The sequence below is a fragment of the Haemaphysalis longicornis genome, unplaced genomic scaffold (genome assembly GCF_048455015.1).
Source record: "Haemaphysalis longicornis isolate Haplotype H1 unplaced genomic scaffold, Haemaphysalis longicornis Haplotype H1 scaffold_1, whole genome shotgun sequence".
In the NCBI taxonomy this organism is placed as follows: domain Eukaryota; kingdom Metazoa; phylum Arthropoda; class Arachnida; order Ixodida; family Ixodidae; genus Haemaphysalis; species Haemaphysalis longicornis.
This window is the reverse complement of record NW_027526203.1, coordinates 465,389,364-465,408,558: the sequence shown is the minus strand read 5'-3', so window position 1 is coordinate 465,408,558 and position 19,195 is coordinate 465,389,364. Positions and strand designations below refer to the sequence as shown.

The window sequence follows — 19,195 nt, the reverse complement described above, 5'->3', positions numbered from 1 at the left end:
GACGACTTCGGGTCGCGTGCGTCGTCGTGATGTGCCGGAATCACCACTGGGGATCACTTCGTAGGTTAATTGCCCAACACGTCTTAGAATCTGGTAGGGTCCGAAGTACCGTCGCAGGAGCTTTTCACTGAGTCCGCGTCGTCGAATGGGAGTCCAAACCCACACACGATCCCCTGGTTGGTACGCGGCGTCTCGGCGTCGGAGGTTGTAGCGGCCCGCATCCACCAGCTGCTGGTCCGTTATACGAACTCGAGCGAGCTGGCGGGCCTCCTCCGCACGTTGAAGATATCCGTGGACGTCGGCGTTGAGGTCGTCGTCATCTACGTGCGGAAGCATGGCGTCGAGCATCGTAGTCGGCCTTCTACCGTAGACAAGCTCGAACGGCGTCAGCTGCGTCGTCTCCTGGATAGCCGTGTTGTACGCAAACGTGACATACGGGAGCACTTCGTCCCAAGTCTTATGTTCAACGTCAACGTACATTGACAGCATATCTGCGATTGTCTTGTTCAGACGTTCTGTTAGTCCGTTCGTTTGGGGGTGGTACGCCGTCGTTCTTCGGTGATCCGTGTTGCTGTAGCGTAATACTCCTTGCATCAGCTCCGCAGTAAATGCCGTTCCGCGGTCTGTGATTAGGACTTCCGGGGCTCCATGTCGCAGCACAACTTGACTTATAAAGAACTTCGCCACTTCTTGTGCAGTCCCCCTCGGAAGAGCGGCGGTCTCTGCGTAGCGCGTCATGTAGTCTGTCGCTACGACAATCCACTTGTTCTGTGATCGTGACGTAGGGAACGGGCCTAAAAGGTCCATTCCAATCTGTTGAAATGGTCTCGATGGGACGGCGATCGGTTGCAGAAGTCCGGAGGGTCTTGTCGGCGGCGTTTTTCGTCGCTGGCAGTCACGGCAGCTCCGGACGTAGTGGGTGACGTCAGAGGTAAGGCCGGGCCAGTAGTACCTCGCCTTGATTTTTCCAATAGTGCGGGCTGTGCCCAGATGTCCGGAAGACGGGTCGTCGTGGCACGCTTCCAAAATTTCGTCACGAAGGTCCGCGGGGATGACGAGAAGGTAATTCGCTCTTGTTCCGGGGCTGAAATTCTTCTTCACAAGGACGGAGTTTCTCAGGCTGAATGCTGGTAAGCTGCGTTTGAAGGTCCTAGGAACGGCAACGTTGCATCCCTCGAGGTACTCGATTATGACGCGTAAGTCGGGGTCGGCACGCTGCTGGGCGGCTAGGTCGCTCTCCGTCACGATCCCGAAGAACGCGCTGTCTTCATCAGAGTCTTGTGGTGGTGGGTCGACGGGGGCGCGGGACAGGCAGTCGGCGTCGGAGTGTTTCCTGCCGGATTTATAAACGACTGTAACGTCGAACTCCTGCAGGCGCAAGCTCCACCGCCCAAGACGGCCAGAGGGGTCCTTCAAATTGGCGAGCCAACACAGCGCATGGTGGTCTGTTACAACCTTGAATGGCCTTCCATACACGTATGGGCGAAATTTTGAAATCGCCCATATAATAGCCAGGCACTCTTTCTCAGAGGCAGAATAGTTTTTCTCCTCCTTCGACAGACCACGGCTGGCATAGGCGATTACCCTTTCGCAGCCGCTTTGCTTTTGGACAAGGACGGCACCCAAGCCTATATCACTGGCGTCCGTGTGCATTTCCGTTTCGGCATTTTCGTCGAAATGAGCGAGCACGGGCGGCCTTTGCAGGCGTTTTTGCAGCTCGCAGAATGCTTTTTCTTGGTCGTTTTCCCAGTTGAAAGGGGTGCTATCTTTCGTCAAGCGCGTGAGTGGCTCTGCAATGCGTGCGAAGTTTGCGACGAAGCGCCGGTAGTATGCGCACAGCCCGAGAAATCTTCGCACGCCCTTCTTGTCTTTCGGCCTTGGGAAGTTCGCAATGGCTGAAGTTTTTGCCGGGTCAGGTAGGACTCCCGCGGCGTTGACGACGTGGCCCAAGAACTTGAGTTCCCCGTATGCGAAACGGCACTTTTCAGGCTTCAGCGTCAACCCCGACGTACGAATGGCCTCGAGTACAGACTCCAACCTTGCAAGGTGTTCGTCGAAAGTCCGGGCGAATACCACTACGTCGTCGAGGTATACGAGGCAGGTGTGCCACTTAAGGCCAGCTAGCACAGTGTCCATGACTCTTTGAAACGTCGCTGGTGCTGTGCACAGCCCAAACGGCATCACCTTGAACTCGTATAGGCCGTCTGGGGTTATAAATGCAGTCTTCTCTCGGTCTCTCTCGTCCACTTCAATTTGCCAGTAGCCGGTCTTCAGGTCCATCGATGAGAAGTACTTCGCGTGGCAGAGGTGGTCGAGGGCGTCGTCGATTCGGGGAGGGGGTACACGTCCTTTTTCGTGATTTTGTTCAGTCGCCGGTAGTCAACGCAAAACCTTAATGTGCCGTCTTTTTTCTTTACGAGTACGACGGGCGCAGCCCAGGGGCTTTTCGAGGGCTGTATAATGTCGTCGCTGAGCATGTCGTCGACTTGAGTCCGGATGGCTTCCCGTTCGTGTGAAGAGACGCGGTACGGTGACTGTCGGGTAGGTCGGGCTCCATCTTCGATTATTATTCGGTGCTTCGCTAGAGGGGTCTGACGTAGTTTTGCGCTCGACGAAAAACATTCGCTATAGCGACGCAGCAAAGCCAATAATTTGTTCCGTTGTTCTTGCGGTAGCGCCGGATTCACGTCGAATGGCTGCGGGAGCTTGAATGTTTCTACGGGTGTGCGTTCAAAGTCGGCGACTGCGATCACATCACTTGCTTCTTGCGTTTTTTCGAGGAACGCAATTGCAGTTCCCTTGTTTAAATGCTGGTACTCTTCGGTGAAATTAGTGACCAAAACGTGAGATTGGCGTTGCTTAAAGTGCGCAATCCCTCTTGCGACGGAGACACCGCGGTCGAGAAGCAACCTTCGATCACTCTCTACGATAGCGTCGATGTCAGAAGCAGCATCCTCACAGTAGACGGCGATCATCAAGCTTGCGCGGGGTGGCAGGGTGATGTGATCGTCGGCGATCCTGACAGCAGCACGGTGACCGGGGTTCGGCTGCGGCGTCGTGGAGTAATCGGAGGAAAAAGTTATCGACTTGGTCTGCAGATCAATTATTGCGCCGTTGTCCGTCAAAAAGTCCATTCCGAGAATTACGTCGCGGGAGCAGTTAGGCAAAATAACGAACTCAGCAGGGTACGTGGTGCCGCCTATGGTGACGCGTGACGTGCACGTTCCACTTGGCGTTACGAGATGGCCTCCTGCTGTGCGTATATGCGGACCGTCCCATGTTGTCGTAACTTTCTTCAGCTTCGACGCGAATGAGCCGCTCATTACCGAGTAGTCGGCTCCCGTGTCGATGAGGGCGACTACGTCAAATCCGTCGATGGACAGCTGGACGTCGGACGCCGCTTTCCTGGAGTTTCTGGTGCGTCGGGGCGTTGTATCTCGGCTTGTGCGTGTTGACGGGCGGGCACCATGCGTCGTCATTCTCGTCATCTTCTCAGCGGCAGGCTCTGTCGTTTCGGGTAAGCGTCGCGTCGTGTCGTTGTCGGATTCGGGAGTCACGTCCGGGTTAGATCGAGTCGTTGGGCTGCAGGTACGGTGTTCGGTGCGGCCATGCGTCGTTGGAGGGTTTTCGTTTTTTCGCCGTTCTGCAACTTCACCTCCAGAAGTTGCTGCTTTTAGTTTCCCCCGCGTGGGCTGGGGGACCTTCCACGGGCGAAGTCAGCATTGCTACGACGGTTCGGCGATTGGTACGGGTAGGGCGATGGCGAGCGGTTGAAACGGGATGGGCCACGGCTGGTTTCAGATAGATACTCGTCGATCTCACGTGGTCGTTGGCCAGGGAGAGGGCGAGGTGCGTCGACGGAGAAACCACGCAGTCCGAGTCTCTTGTATGGGCAGCGACGGTAGATGTGGTCGGCCTCTCCGCAGTGGTAGCACAGAGGACGATTATCGGGAGTTCGCCATACGTCCGTCTTCCTCGGCGTCTGGTTTTGGGCTACCGGGGGTCGGGCGGGTGACAGTGGGCGGCGGTACGGCAGGGCCTCTTGACGGCGTGTTGGGGCAGGGCGGGGTCGACGAACAGCCGCAGAGTAGGTCATAGCTTGTGGCTCTCGGGGTACCTCGGATGGCGTAGAAGTTCCCAGCGCTTGTTGCACTTCTTCTCTAATCACGTCGGTGAGGGAAGCGACTTGGGGCTGCGGCGGCGTTGGGAGAAGTTGCCGCAGCTCCTCTCTCACTATTGCGCGGATAGTCTCGCGTAGGCTGTCGGCCGGGATCCGCGTGCTGCCAAAGTCGTTCGCATTGGCCGCGCCAACAAAATTGCGGTCATACTGCTTAGCACGCATTTCGAGGGCTTTCTCAATGGTGCTGGCTTCGGTCACGAATTCGGCGACGGTTTTGGGCGGATTTCGGACAAGTCCAGCAAACAGTTCCTCCTTCACTCCGCGCATTAAGAAGCGCAACTTCTTTTCTTCCGTCATTTCGGGGTCCGCGCGGCGAAATAGCTGCTTCATCTCCTCAACGAAGATCACGACACCTTCGTTGGGGTGTTGCGTGCGCGTTTCCAACAAAAGGGCGGCTCTTTCTTTCCGCACGACGGTAGTGAAGGTCTTAGTGAACTCGCTTTTGAACTGAGCCCAGTTTGTCAAGGAGCTCTCGTGGTTCTCGAACCAAGTGCGAGCCGAATCTTCCAAGTAAAAGAAAACGTGCCGGAACGTTTCTGCGTCGTCCCACCTGTTGAATTTCCGGACGCGCTCCAGTTTCTCCAACCATTCTTCTGGGTCTTCTGCGGGGGCTCCTCGGAATGATGGCGGTTCCCGTGGCTGCTGAAGAACGACAGGAGGATTGGCTTGGTTGAGCATGGTGCTGGTTGCGACGTTTTTCTTCTTCGTCTTCTCCGGTAGTAGACCGAACTCGGGTGGTAAATCTTGCACGCGGAGGCTGGCTCTTGTTGGACTGGCTTGGCGGCTTCCAGAGGTTGTAGTGGGCATGAAGGGTGCGTACCCAGCACCTCCACCAGATGTCACGTAGCCAAGGACGAAGCAGTTGTTTGGAAAAGAAACAAGTTTATTGGAGCGAACTTGTGCTCCCCTAACAACTGAAAAGAATACAGAGGCGGCGAAGCAGTGGTCAACAAAGTGACGTACGTGCGTCGGCGAGCGTCGCAGAATCGAATGCCCCGGCGTCCGCACTGCAGGCTTTTTATCTTTCGGCACGCGTGGTTCTCGAAACGTCGATTCGCATCGAGAACATAGTAGATCCAAGAAGATTATTCTGGGCTGTTCATGTTAGATCGGAATGCTCTCCCTATCACAACAGATAACACATGCGGCACAGAAAGAAATAATGGAACACGCGCTTCCCTTGGCGCAGAGATAACACAGACCGGCGCAGCCGGGCGGTAAAAGCAAAACACAAATAAACAAACCCAATGTATGGTTCGCGGCAATATTTAAGCATTCGGCTCAAAGAAGCCAAAATTCAAGACGTCGTTCGGGTGTATGTCTGACTGCACTTCATTTTTATACGGAACCCACGCCATTATCCTGCGTGTCAGCTGCAGTTTTATCGCCAGGACAATACTGAAACTGATGCACCGGATAATGACACGGATTCTCCATGAAGCGCGCAGGTGCGCTACAGTGATCTGACGCTACTAGATAAACCACAAATGCCTCGGCGTTCAAGCTGATTATGAAGTCCTCCCCATAGTAGGCTCGACAAGTTCCGTGAAACGTGGTCAAGGTGTTTCGACCGGGTGGTATGTTCCCGGATGCAACCGCCTTGAAGGCCCCTGCCAATGCCATTTTCAGTCTTATGTATACATCGCCCGAGCTGAGAGCTCACCAGTTCAGTATTGCAATAATAAGATGCGTTTGACAATCCCGACAAAGGTGGTGCCAAAAGCTGGGTGTGCTTCGTGCGTCCTTTCCCACGCATAGCCCGTTCATTGTCGGGATACTTAGCGCTCGCTGGTAAACGTTGGTCTCAGGGCGGAGTTTCGGACAATATAGTGCTCGTTCCTGAAGGGCCGAAAACATTCACGACAATCCGAAAAGATGGGTAGCGAAGAAGCGCTCACTCTATCCCCCGATGGCCAGTAAAGCTGTATTCACACGTGCACACGACGGACGAAATCAGCAATTCGGACAACGAATGCGTAGCACGATAAGCGACGTGACCGACTGTAGCGAACGAGCCGCGGACGACGCGGACTGACAATGCAAAGCTTCAGCGCGATCCGCGATTCTGGCGGAGGAATGTAGCAAAACGCTGTTTCTGGCGCTCACAAAACTAGATAGTCTAGCAACGTACAAAGCCACTCTGCTCGCAACCGCATGCAGCCTCGGATGATTGAGAGCCCCACGCCATTCGACTCTCCACGCCATTCGAAATATGTGAAAAACGAGTGCCGGACTGCGTGGTGGTGTGTGTGTGTGTGGGAGGGGGGGGTTCCATGCTTGGAAAGGGGGGGGGGGGGGGGGGGGGCAGGCAACGGACGAGGCCATTTACTCTGGCTATAATAATATAATGATTCCCGGTAATTATTTTTGTCACAACCAACGCACCAGCCATATGTGGATTAGATGTATGCTCTCACCCCCCCCCCCCTTCTTAGATCATCTATTATGCAATTTCACTGGGGAGAAACGCGAACAAAATAATCGGGAAAGTTATGTAAAGTACGACATCATTTCACGCCTGAGATTTTATTTATTTGAATAAAATCTCCGGTCTACCTTTTTTTTTAGCGTCCCCCCTCCTCCCTCCACGCATACAAACACACTCCCCCAGGAAGTGAAATCCTGCGCACGCCATTGTCGGCACATACCGGATGATAAATCGAAGAGCCCTAATATGCTGATTGCCAGGCGTGCCTAGATTGCCATTAGGTCACGTCTGTTGATATACAGTCGAACTTACTTAATTCAAACCCCGAGGGGATAGAAAATCTGTTCGAATTAGCCGGAGTTCGAACTATAGCGCTTTGATTGGCGCTACGGCGCAAGCTACCAGTATTAGAAACGCATGCGCGATAAAGTAGGCGGTATTGCACGTCCGCCGGAGTGCACTTTCAACAATTACTTGCTGCGAAAGAAAAAAGGGAAAAGGCATCGTAAAACGGTGAAACTAGCCAAAACTCAAGCGTTACTTAGAAAGGCAGCGTCCGCGAGAGAAAGAAAAGGACCCGCAAGCGCGCGAAGCGAGGCCGCGTGGTTTATGCCAGACTTTGTCAGCTGCTTCAGTGTACGCGGAGCGAGCACGCAGTCCGAGTTTGGGAAGCTGCGGAGGCTATAGTGACGCATTGAACTTTTGGCCTTGGGCTTCGAATTTCACCAAAAGTAGTCTGTGCGGACGGGCAATATTGTTCGAATTAACCGTAGCACGAGTTTCAGCTTAGAATTAGCGAGAGTTTTCCCCCACACGTCACTTTGCCGGGACCACTAAACAGTTCGAATTATCCGCTGGTTCGAATTATGAGACTTCGAATTCACGAGGTCAAACTGTACTTTCATATTCCTTTCAAACCACCTGTTGCTTTTTTTTTTTTTTTTGGCACGGCGTAGAGCGATTCTTGCGCTAGAGATATTGAACGTGAGGCTGCTCTGGCTGCGCCATTGAAAATGGACCGACAGGACGCAGCACCCTTAATGTTGGGCGACGTAACCTTTTTTTTTTTTTTTTTCATCGCACGAAAAGATCCCTAGGCGCGGCGGTGTGGGCCACAACCCGCGATGATTCTTCTGGATGCTTGCCAGTACTTCCTCAAAACAACAAATTTTGAACGTCGACGTCTCCTAGATATAAAATCGCTTGCGCAGCACGTGCGTTTACTTTTACGCCGTTCGTGGTCGCCAAGCTCACCGACAACGATGCAGTCACTGCCGCGCATGCACATGGCCGCGTAACGACTCTTTCGTGCTATTTGTCGGCCTTCCCGCGACTATACTATACCTATAACGCGCACACGTACGGCCCATGCGCCGGGAGAGTTCGCCCGCGCTGTCGCCTGCTACAGCTTTATATCCTTAGTGTGAATGCTTCTTTAAGCCCAACCGTTCGCTGACTTAGCACAACGTCACCAACAAGTCTGCGGAAATTTCTATCGTGATTGATTTGATTTGATTGATTTTAGGGTTTAACGCGCCGACGCAACGCAGGCGACGAGGCGCGCCGTAGTGGAGGGCTCCGGATTAATTTTGACCACCTGAGGATCTTTAACGTGCGCCAAAATCTCGCATACACGGGCGGCGTTTTTGCTTTTCGCCTGCATCAGAAAAGCGGCCGCCGCGGCCGGGAATCGAACCCGCGACCTCGTGCTCAGCAACGCAACGCCTTAGCCACAGAGCCACCGCGGCGGGCGACATTTCTATCGTGCCAGTCGCCCTTAAAAGGCACTAAAACCAGAGTGAACAGTGTATATCCTTCAACGAAAGTACTAAGGACGACGCGCTGATATATACACGCATGTATCTCCACGTTTTTTTTTGTTTTTTTTTTTTACCGTTTTAAAAAAACATAGAACCGAAATGGGGGTACACCTGTTCTTTTGACACTTGCCGGTTAGATGGTCTGTGCTGGTCCCCGCGAATATAACAAGCTCGCATGATGACGTAAGAGCTCCCTATAATACAACGCCCAGTTTGGCCAATAGAACACCGCTCACACGAAAAGGTGAAAGAAGGTTTTACGCTACGGAGTTGCACCTGAGCCATAAGGTACACATTGGTCTTGCGCACTGAAATCACGCATACACTCCTCCCGCCCTCCCTCTCTATCTCACTCGTGTGGGTGTGTGGGCGACAACAGCCCACAGCCGCCATGGCTGTCCTGTAGCTGTGACGAAGATTTTTTATGCTTCCAAGATATCTCGCAGCCCGTGCCTTTACGTTTTCCTGTCCGGGTTGTATTTCGCACTTCCCGCGGAAATCAATCCGGATGCAAGTTGTGAATCAGAAAGCGTAAGCAGTATATGAGCAAGCCATTTCTTTCCCTGCATACGAGTGAGAAAAGGGATCATGTAGAGCATCAGACATAAACATACAGTATTCTTTTTTAATGATTTTACATGCGCGATTTCACCAAAACAAGTGAACAAAAGTTGCGATCAGACGAAAAACTAGTCAAGGGCAGTGAGTAAGGCGGTGTCGGTATGGCATTATCACGAACGAAACGTGCTAAGTGAAGTCCTCGTTTTAAAGTCTGCGATACCTGTTCATGCCAAATTCGCCGTTCCCCAGCATGTCAGATGTTTATTGCTACTACCATTTTCCTACAAAACTAGCGACTTCAAGCGGCAAGGTAACTAACAACAGGGTCTCCTGTTACCTAATCACGTCAGTAAGCTAACAGCGTGCCTAAGTGACGGCTCCGACGGTCGATTATCCTTTCAGCCGTACGAGAAAGACACGCAAATGGCCGTTCCTTTCCGCCGCAACGCCTGTCTTGCTGGCCAGTGGTGTTCGATGTTGTACAGTGGGGTCACAGCACAGCCCGCCATTTCCGTAGTCGCTATGCCGCAGAACCACTGAGTGGCAATCCCTGTCCCAGCGCAGACCATCAAGGTTATTAACAACCTGACCGGTCGCAGAAATGTGCCCGTGTAATCTTGTAACCTCAGGTGGCCAGAATAAATCACGGGCCATGAGGATTCCAAAAAAAAAAAAAAAAAACCCAAACCTGCGCAGCTGAAAGCGTGGGGCCGCCTAGTCTCTACGTGTACAATTCATGCGTTTGCGTGTGAATGCCACGCATTCCACTGTAATCGGAAGAAAGGTGAAAACAGCGAGCTGCAAGGCAGATGAAGATGTTATGGAATATAGGCTTTTCTCCAGGCACTGCTGGGTATTCGTTGCAAACGTGTTTACAGCGCTACACCCCCACTGCAACAGGATTCCCTCGAATCAGGTTCACCCACAGCAGACTTGCCACAGTACCTTGACAACACAACAAGAGGTGCCCGGGCCGGCCAGATGAAAGACGAAAACGTGCCGCCTTTCAAGGTAACCCGCTATCGATGCACATACCCTCCCTCTGAAACCATGAGCGCATTAAAGATATCCAAAGAAAGCTCTTTCAACCCACACCAACATTTTTGAAGTCGTGGAGGACAAAACACGCGCAAATCATCATCACGGAGGCGTTGAAAGAAGCTTGTAATACGGCACGGAAACCTCTTTCAAAGATGCGCGCTCGTGCCGTGAGAGAGCGGTGAATCAATGCAGCTGGTGTGTACACTTACGCATTCCACTTACAACTCGCCATACGTGTCAGAGGCAGAGGCTGCCTGACGTTGTTAAACACAGCACGAGGAGCTCGGCCATTGTTAACGTTTGGGGCGGCGCTTGACATACCTTTACGTTCGTCCCGAAACTTGCAAGTCCACAATTGTAGTATAGGCAACAGCTTTCGCCATTTTGTTCCATTCGTACTCTAGATCACTTCTTCATTGATTATAACTTTTCGCTATGTGGCACGCCGCTTCCCGCAAACAATATGCAGTCGCGTCGACGAGCTCATCATGGCAGCATTCAGCCGCCACAGATCTACTCGAAGCCCTTCTGAAGGCATCTCAGTACTTTTCACTTTCCCAAGGTCCAATGACCCCGTAGAGTCGAGAGAGGTTATTAAAATAGGGCAACCGCTATATATCCCCGCCAGTGATCCATACGAACAGCTCGAAAATTGCGGCTGAGCCCAATGACAGGTCAATAGCATCTCTTCGCAAAAAGAAAAGAAAAAAAAATGGAAGTTCCCTAGTTACAACTAGGGCCCGTGTTTTAGGCACCAACTTTTACAGTATAGCTTTATATTGTTAGTATGGCAGGATTTTTACGTGTCCACAAACTAAACCCTCTCCTAGCACATACACAATTATGCAAAATACACTCGTGACGCATTGGCCTAGATTAAATAAGGAACTAGTGGAACAATGAGAAGAAGTAATAATAAAGGAGTGTAATAGTAATAATGACAGAATAACCGAATTACACTGACCTAAAATCATTAACGTGCATGGGGGATTCCATTTCTATACTAATGACGCATGGGAAGGCCACGCATAGCTGCGTGCCAGCGTACTGCGTACAAGCGAGAGAGCCGAGGAGCAGGTGATAGCCGTCAGCAGTTGCACCGTAAATGCCTCCAATACAGAGAAGAGGTGGTTCGTCCAGTTTGCCTATGAAGAAGTTGGGCCCTCAATTGACTGGTAAGAGGCCAGCGACACCGACTGTGCTGTTCTAAAGAAAGGCGCAGTTCTGATGTCCAGGCACACAGGTGTGATAGTGCGAAGTTCACGACCACGCGCATTGCAAAAGTCAGCCGTCATGACGCTACTCATGTGATCATCCTTAGAGAGTTCAATGTGAACATTTTAAAACACCACAAAACATGGTTCACCTAGTTTGTGCTAGAAGAGCTTGGTCTCAAGTGCCACATTAACTATAGTCCCTTAACTACGCAAAAACCGACCGTGTCTAGATTTAACTTTGGCCAAAAATCCGTCCAAGATTGTAACCGAACCAATCAGTGCATATCACAGCGATCGCAAAGCTATCCGCGATATCATTACCAAATAATGAAAGGCTGCGTCTAATCTCACGGCGGTTTCTAGAAAAGCTGGCATAAAATTTGCTGAATAATATTACGTCCCAACGTAACCTAACATAACATAATCTCACCGACCCTGACGTAACCTAACCGAACGCATCGTAACCTACCCAAATCCAGCCCATCTGCAACAAACCTAATCTGCAACAAACGACACAGAACACAACCTATATTAAACGTAATTCAACCCATTCTAGAAGTCATTTGCGTCGATCTCTTGATATAGTAAAAAAGTAGAGTAAAAAAAAAGCATTAACAAAATCACGATGACTGAAAAATTCCGAAAGCTTAAAAAAAAATATCGCAATGTCGGACCCGAACCCAAGTTTCCTCGTCTAAAACCAAGTACTATACAATAGCGCTACGGAGGCAGCTGCAAGCGCGGCTTTTTAGGGAATATTCATCCCACGAAATCTCCGGGTAGCGTGCTTAGTCAATGAGAGGAGACTGCCGTGAGAAATTTCTGACTAATTTTCACGGTTGCCGTGATAATAGACACTACCATAATGAAAATAAATACATGCACCCTTGTCTGACACCATGTGATGCGCTACAGCTTTGGTGGTCATCCACCCTCGCAGGGCTCCTCTTTTAAAGACGATAGTCTTTCTTGGGCTACTTAAACCCAGAAATTTTGGTCTGTCTGTATGTCTGTGTGCTGTATGTCTGTCTGTCTGTGACTCGATTCAGCCACCCGGCCAAAGCAAAACATTGCTTGCGCAATAGTCTTATATAGTCACAGCTAAATCTACCCGTCTTGGTCCGGTGTAATGTTCATACTTGTCAACATTGTTGAAGAAGAACAAGACATTACGCAAATATGAGACAACAAATAAATACAGAAGTGATATTTGCAGTGTTCCTTTATAAAAATTCAAACATGCTTGACTTTTGCGAAATTAAATACTTCATCAACTGCAGAAAAAGAATTCACTCCGCCGTCGCCTGCTGTCGCCCGCGCCACTATAGCTTCTGGCGCCATTTTAAGAAATCAACCGGCAACAGTTACGCAACGTTCCACTTTCCACGTTCTGCTTGCAACGCACGTGGAGTAGGGAAACGCGGTTCTATAAACGTTGAAGTAGGGTGCCTCGATTAACGCGCGTCTTCGCCGTACCGCAGCGTTCGCATCGAGACACCCGGTTTGGAGCAGTGGAACGCGGGAAATTTAAAATGATTTTTAAGCAAACATTTGGCGTCTTTACCTTGGGAGGAGCGCGACGCAAGAGGAACAACATGAGAGGTGAGCGGGAAGGCGAAGGGAGGCATTTACTATGCAAAAGTCGATAAAGACTATCGTCTTTTGACGACATTTGGAACAAAAGGAGCAGATACGCGGCCAATTTTTTTCACTTTGAAATCAGAGCTCTTCAGAGCACATTTTTAAAACAGGAAACAAATGGGTTTTTATCGGGGTTTGCGCTATAAAGTGACTGCATACTGATAAGCTTATAACAGTGATGCAACCAATATCCCACCGTCACGTTAGGAAACGAAAGCGCCAATCTAGGAGATCCCTTCTTCACACGCGCACCCCCTCTTTCTTATGCCCGCCGTGGCCTGGAGACGAGCACACGTCCGACAGGCGAACACTTTCGTGGTGGGCCATACCTGCACCAAGTCACGACACGAGGGTCGTTCAAGTTATAGCAGCAAGCGAAAGTACAGCATACAAAAAGCCACCAGGCTAAAGAGCGACCTGTTACCACAGTAGCAGGCAACGAAGGTGTCGGGACCAGACGCTCATTTCGCGCCAATGGCACCTGCTCTCTGACCATTGGCTGTCCTTGGCGCAAATGTTGGCCATTCCCGCTCTTCCACGACGAAGGTCGGAGCTCTTTTCCTTTTGACACTTTAAAATTTTTTTTCGTTCTTTTTTACTTATTTCTCTCTACTTTTGTTTCTAAAATAAACTAGGTGACAGCCTAATCTTTACAGGCAGCTCTTTGCCAATCACACGCGTGGGTATGTGCCATGATCCCAGGTTACAAACGCGCCAACCCTGCGCCCACACGCATTTACGCTAGTGCCTGCACGTGTACCCGAGCTTCTTCTTCGGGAATTTGCATCCAGGTCCGCGACGTCAGCCACGCGAGCGCGAGATGGGCCGTTCTGGAAACGCCTTTTTCTCGCCCCCACGGCAAGCAAAACGGGCTCTTTCAACTAGCGCAGCTCAAACGGACGGCGCAGAACAGACTAGAAGACTGGGCTGCCCCAGCGGCAAGTACACTTTACGCTCTGGTCTGATTGTGGAACGCCAGTCAGGCTTCGTCATCCGGCTCCGCTGCAAACCGTGCAAACCACACAACCCCAAGCGTGCGTTGGGGTGCCGTCGGCGGAATGGCCCTGCGCCTGCACCCACGGCTGGACAGGACGCCGCTGCGTTTGCTGGGGTACACGACCAGCGTTCCAGAAGGGGCTCGAGCCAGACCCGACGGGCCAGCATGGCGCGCCACCAACAGCCCGCCATCAGCGTCCGCCACTTCACCGGCGGCACGGGCTTACACTGGGGGCAGACCGAGACACGCCAGCGAGCCCCGGGCGCATCCCTTCGCCTCCTGGGTGCGGCGCTTCGAGTTCAGCTTCGCCTTTCCTTGCTGGCCAACGTCCAGCTAAGAGCACCAGGCGCCTTCGGCACTCCCGTCTCGGTGCGGCGCTCCCAGTCTGGTCTTACGTGCTCCCGGACGCCCGCACGACGCCCGCCCGTCAGCCGTACGACGGCCTTCGCGTTCCGCTCGAAGTGTAGCCCGAGTTCACCCATCCAGCGTACATCTGTAGGCGACGCACGCGGGCAACCTCGAGATGTTGCCCCTGGATCCGGCGGTCTACGGCAGTTTCAAAGACGTGCTTTGTGAGTGGGGAAGCACGCATTCGCGGTTCACGGTCGGAAACAAAGCGTCATTGATGGTGACTTTGTGGACCGGGAGCTTACCAGCAAAATTTTTCGAGACCATCTGTGCACGGCCCTCAACGGCAACATTTTTAATATTTTGGAAAACGACGCCAAGGGAAGCGATAATGAGAGGAGGACACAGTCGATCCACTGGACACGTTTCTGCCTACGACGAACACTGGCTGCAACGGCCCATACAGTAGCCCACCCACCCCATCCGTGGCCTAGAGCCATCCTGGCCAAAGCGTCCCTCAGTGGCAGCTGTGAAACGTGGTCGCTCACTCGCGCCTCAACAGGAGATGCAAGGGAACACAAAAAATGGTCCACTGAGATCAAAGCAGCGGCAGGCGCTCGCTGCAGCTGAAGCCACCGCCAGCCAGCACCCCCGAAACCGGTAAAACGCGAATATTACACGCCAAACACAAATCACTTTGGTGGTGAACACATTATCGCAACAGAAGACGGCATAATCACGACATATCTGTACCATTGGCCATGGAGGATCGCATATCATGAAATAAAATGCGCCATCCCACACGTAAGCAATCTTAACGGCATTCCTGAATTATTTTGATCTTCTTGCGCTGTTTTCTTAGAACTTGGATTATCCCTACCCCGGAGCTGCAATCAAGAGCAGTGCTGGCAGATAAATAATTAGCCTCACGGGCGTAATTGCCGCGCAAGGTAAATGACCGTGCCGCCAAATCCTAATTCGTGCTAAAGGTTCTAAGGCGATATCATCTGCATTTCACGAGACGTACGGCTTGTAAGATAATTTTCAATAAAATTCAAAAAAAAAAAAAAAACAGCGCCTACGCATCGCTAAAGGTGACCTTCCAGTCTTCACAGGGCAAACAAGCAACAACAAAGGTGAGGCATAGACGAGGCAAGAACGAATACCCGACCGCAGAAAAAGGAAGTCGCAATCGCTCGACACGTAAGAAGAAAACACGCGGGTTAAGGCTGCCCCTCGCAATAGAGACGTCCCAGATGGCCGAAAAAAAAATATCTGGGTGAAAACAAACAAGGTCTTGAAAATCCAGTCGGCTTTGACGAGACTGATTCCTTGGGCACAGGAACGCCCACGGCGACGCCTGAAGTAACAAGCCTATCGCATTTTCAAGGATAGGAGCGTTTATGTAAATACAAGGTCTTCGTCTGCTTTCCAAGAAGTGCAATCAGGTGGTACTTAATTTATTGTTTAGCGTATTTCCGATAAAAGCGAACGCTACTTGCGAATAGGCGCCGGTCCTGTATACGCGTATTTTGTCCCGTTGCGCAGCGCTCATTCGATACTCTTCGGATTCCTGCTACTTATCCGCCCGTCTGCGAACGAGCAAGAAGACGCGCGCGTGCAGGACTCGACCTCAGCACGCCGCAAAAACAATCGCCGCGTGCGTATATAAGGGACAGTTGCGAAAACAATTTTCGTCGACTGCAGAAATTAATCGAAATACGATTAACTATACATTCGACGGCCGTCAAGCGCACCAAAGTCGGATTTAATTATGCTGAATACGAGGTGAAGAGATAATAGCATTGAACAGCTTCTCTCAGGTTCGTCTGAAATGAGGAGATTCTAAAACAGCGTTTCATGAGCTAGCTGCTGTAAGCTTAGGCGCAGAGTGAAAAACCGAGCGTTTAAGATATGAACCCGTCCACGCAAAAGTTGTATTCCGCGTCCTGTCTCGGAGGCGGTAGTAAAAAAATGTGCATTAATTCAGGAGGCAAATGGTTCTGCGGAGATCTAGGACACGTCACGTCCAAAAACTCCGGATGACCATGCGGAACGAAGCAGCAGAATTACTGGTAGATACTTACAGCAGATGGGGCGTCGACCACCGATTCAGTCTCACATTGTGGAGGTCGTGTATTTCTGATGCAAGCGAAACACACACAAAAAGTAAATAAAACGCCCGTGAACGCGAGGTAGAACGTTAAGGAGTCCTAAACGAACTAAGCACATTAATCTGCAGCCATTTACTGCGGCCAACCCCTCCGCTCCCCTTTGGCGCAACGGCCCTGCATTCGGCTTTGATGCGCATCGACCTTTCCCTGACTACACATACCGTGACACACGTAATGTACCGAGCCTTCCCAGCTACTTCTTGACGCGAAACAAACATCTACTGACTCATGATGTTGACGATTGTGAATTTCGTAGTTTCTGTCTGCGATTTGTACAACAGCTTTACTGTCCTGCGAGCTATTCGTGAAGGCTCCTGCAAGCTAGTGACTAACGATGGTTGAGGATAGTGATGATGAGTTACAACCAGCTGCAGACACCCTGAAGCGGCCGGTCACGTAGTAAACAAGTTTACAACAATAAAAAAAAAAACCTGCTGCACAAAAAAAAGTCTGGCACAAGCCGCCTCCGATGCCTGACGACGCTGTGCTACTAGTAATCTTCCGGTCAATGCGCGACTTCTTCGCGTTAAAGAACTGCACCCCCCCTCCTCCCCCTCTCAGTCCTTGCCTCCAACCTCCTGGCTTTCAAGTTCAAATGGACGCCCTGCAGCGGAAAAACTGTAGACAGATGTGCACAGACCAAAAAGTGGACGAAGAGCTAAACAATAATGATACGATTAAAATTGCAGGCATAATTCACACATCTGACGACCGCCTTTAGATGCGAAGAATTTTTTTTCGCTTGGGTGAATCATTCGCTATTACCTTCCAAAGAGCAGATGAGGATCCCTGGATGCGTCTTTCTCTCTGTGTGTGCCTGCCTCTGCGGCGCTTTTTACGCTAATGGCCTCTTATGACGCATTCGAGCACGCTATAGGTGCCGGGAGACCAGACAGCCAGGTCCTTGAAAGCGGGATTAGTAGTCAAAGAATGCGTCGGGCTGCAAAACAAATAGCATCAATCGCCTGTGCCAAAGGACCCCCCTTCGAGCAGAAAGGATCCCACACGCACCATTAATTGCAACGTTCGATGCCGCAATGGCAGACGTTTTTACACAATGCATATACAGACCAGGAAAAAATAATTACCCGCAGTGAAACTCAACTGCGGCGGAGCAAAACCACGTTGATGGTGCCAAAGCGCGCCTTGAGAACATTTGAGCGCGCCTTTAGCTTTTCCTTCTCGCATTCGTAAGCGGTCATCCTTCGACACCCGATACCAGGGCTGAGGGCTTGTAGACTGTCTGCATTTCAGAAGTAGTTTAGTTTTGACTGCACGGTCATTAAATCGTTTCTGCAGCCCTACCCGATTTTCTTTAACGGTTGCTCGAGGACGCAAGTGAGTCGACAAAAAGGAACAAGAATATATGTTTATAAGACCGGCTAAATGATACTACTCATTAACAAGTAAAACGGGAACACAAAAATATGGCTGGTAACTTACAAACAGCTCCGTTTAATTTCTTTGCAGTGTAAAATTACCGCACGGTTCAGTTTGGAAACCGCAAATATCCTAATGCACGCCCCTATTCCACCCCTGAGAACCATAATAATTGATTATGTGCGTATTCGCTGCCCTCATTGTGCTTGCGCTTCATTTATCGGCGACTGTGCATTGGAAACTAGGCTTGAGAGAATGAGCGCTGCCTTTGAGTCGTCACAGTATAGCTAACAAGACGTGATCCAAACACCGAGTATAACTTACTTGAAAGCGCACAATTCGCGTGACCGCTCGCAAGAAAACTACGCGATATCCTCCGTTCCAGATAGGTCCCTTTTTCTGCCCTACTCCACTGCACCGCATGGTGTGGTGAGAGCACGAGTAGGAGGCGGCTTCGACTCGGAGCTAGCGCGTACACGGAAACGCCGACCGATATAAAATGCGCACGCGCCGAGAACTGCACCGCCAGTCAAATCTACGGCCCAAATGTATACGTCCGGACAGAACAGCCGAGGCGACAGCCAGGCATGCTTGGGGCGCATTGCTGATCACACAAGTTTGCTCATACCTTGGCGAAAACAGCGTCGCTGAGCTGTGGCGTTTGCACACGGCGCGCATGCCGCGGGCACTGACATTCCCACGCTGCGTAGAAGCCCTTAGCCCACAGCGAGCGAGAGGGTTAGCATGCTTGGTGACGCTGCACACTGCCCTGCACACGGACACGCAAACGCTATGTTGTCACACCTCGCGGGGAACGCGCAATTTTGCTGAGCCCTGCGGGACCCGCCGCCACGATTTCCTTGGCGAGCATTGTCAGCAGCGAGGCAAGCTGTAGCGCGTGCTGAGCGGCAATGCGACAGTGAGGCGCCAGTGTTTGCGTCTCTTGACCACGTTCTTGAAAAGAGAACTTGTGAAACAATCCGGGCGAACGCCATGTTAGAGTGATGCTTACTACCCGGCCGACGTGCGGACATCCAGGCGAGCGTGCACGATGCATTAGGCCGCGTAGCATGCGGTTCAGCCACCACTGCAGAGCTGACGGCGTTGTTAGCGATTATCGCGCCGCTGCACATGCACTGCCAGCTTTCCCGCAGTGATGAGGGCGGGACCAAACAATTCTGCGCGTGAAATGGGCATTCTGCCCAGTTCAGGGCCTTGTCGCAACTGTCGTCATATTTTAAAGCATGACGCCATTGACGCCTCACACAACCGAATTATAAAAGCCATTTTGTACGTTTATAGCTTGCATTATGCATGCTAGCTACGTCAATATGAAAATATATTAGCCTGCAGCAGAAACCCCATACGTTTATATAATCGGATAAAAAGACGCGAATTCAAGGCTGCA

At 51.3% G+C, this 19,195-nt stretch overlaps 1 protein-coding gene across 6 annotated transcripts in view; it reads right to left on the bottom strand.

Moving 5' to 3' along the window:
• The window catches only part of LOC144156196 (band 3 anion transport protein-like), a 217,898-nt gene that overhangs the window by 107,809 nt on the left and 90,894 nt on the right, over nt 1-19,195 (bottom strand). The window contains exon 1 of one of the 6 annotated variants that reach the window (XM_077688070.1): nt 18,416-18,434. The exons of the other annotated variants lie outside the window; for them this stretch is intronic. The gene's annotated coding sequence lies outside the window, so the exon portion shown is untranslated. Of the gene's footprint in view, nt 1-18,415; nt 18,435-19,195 lie in introns of those variants that run through there. 6 annotated transcript variants of the gene reach the window in all.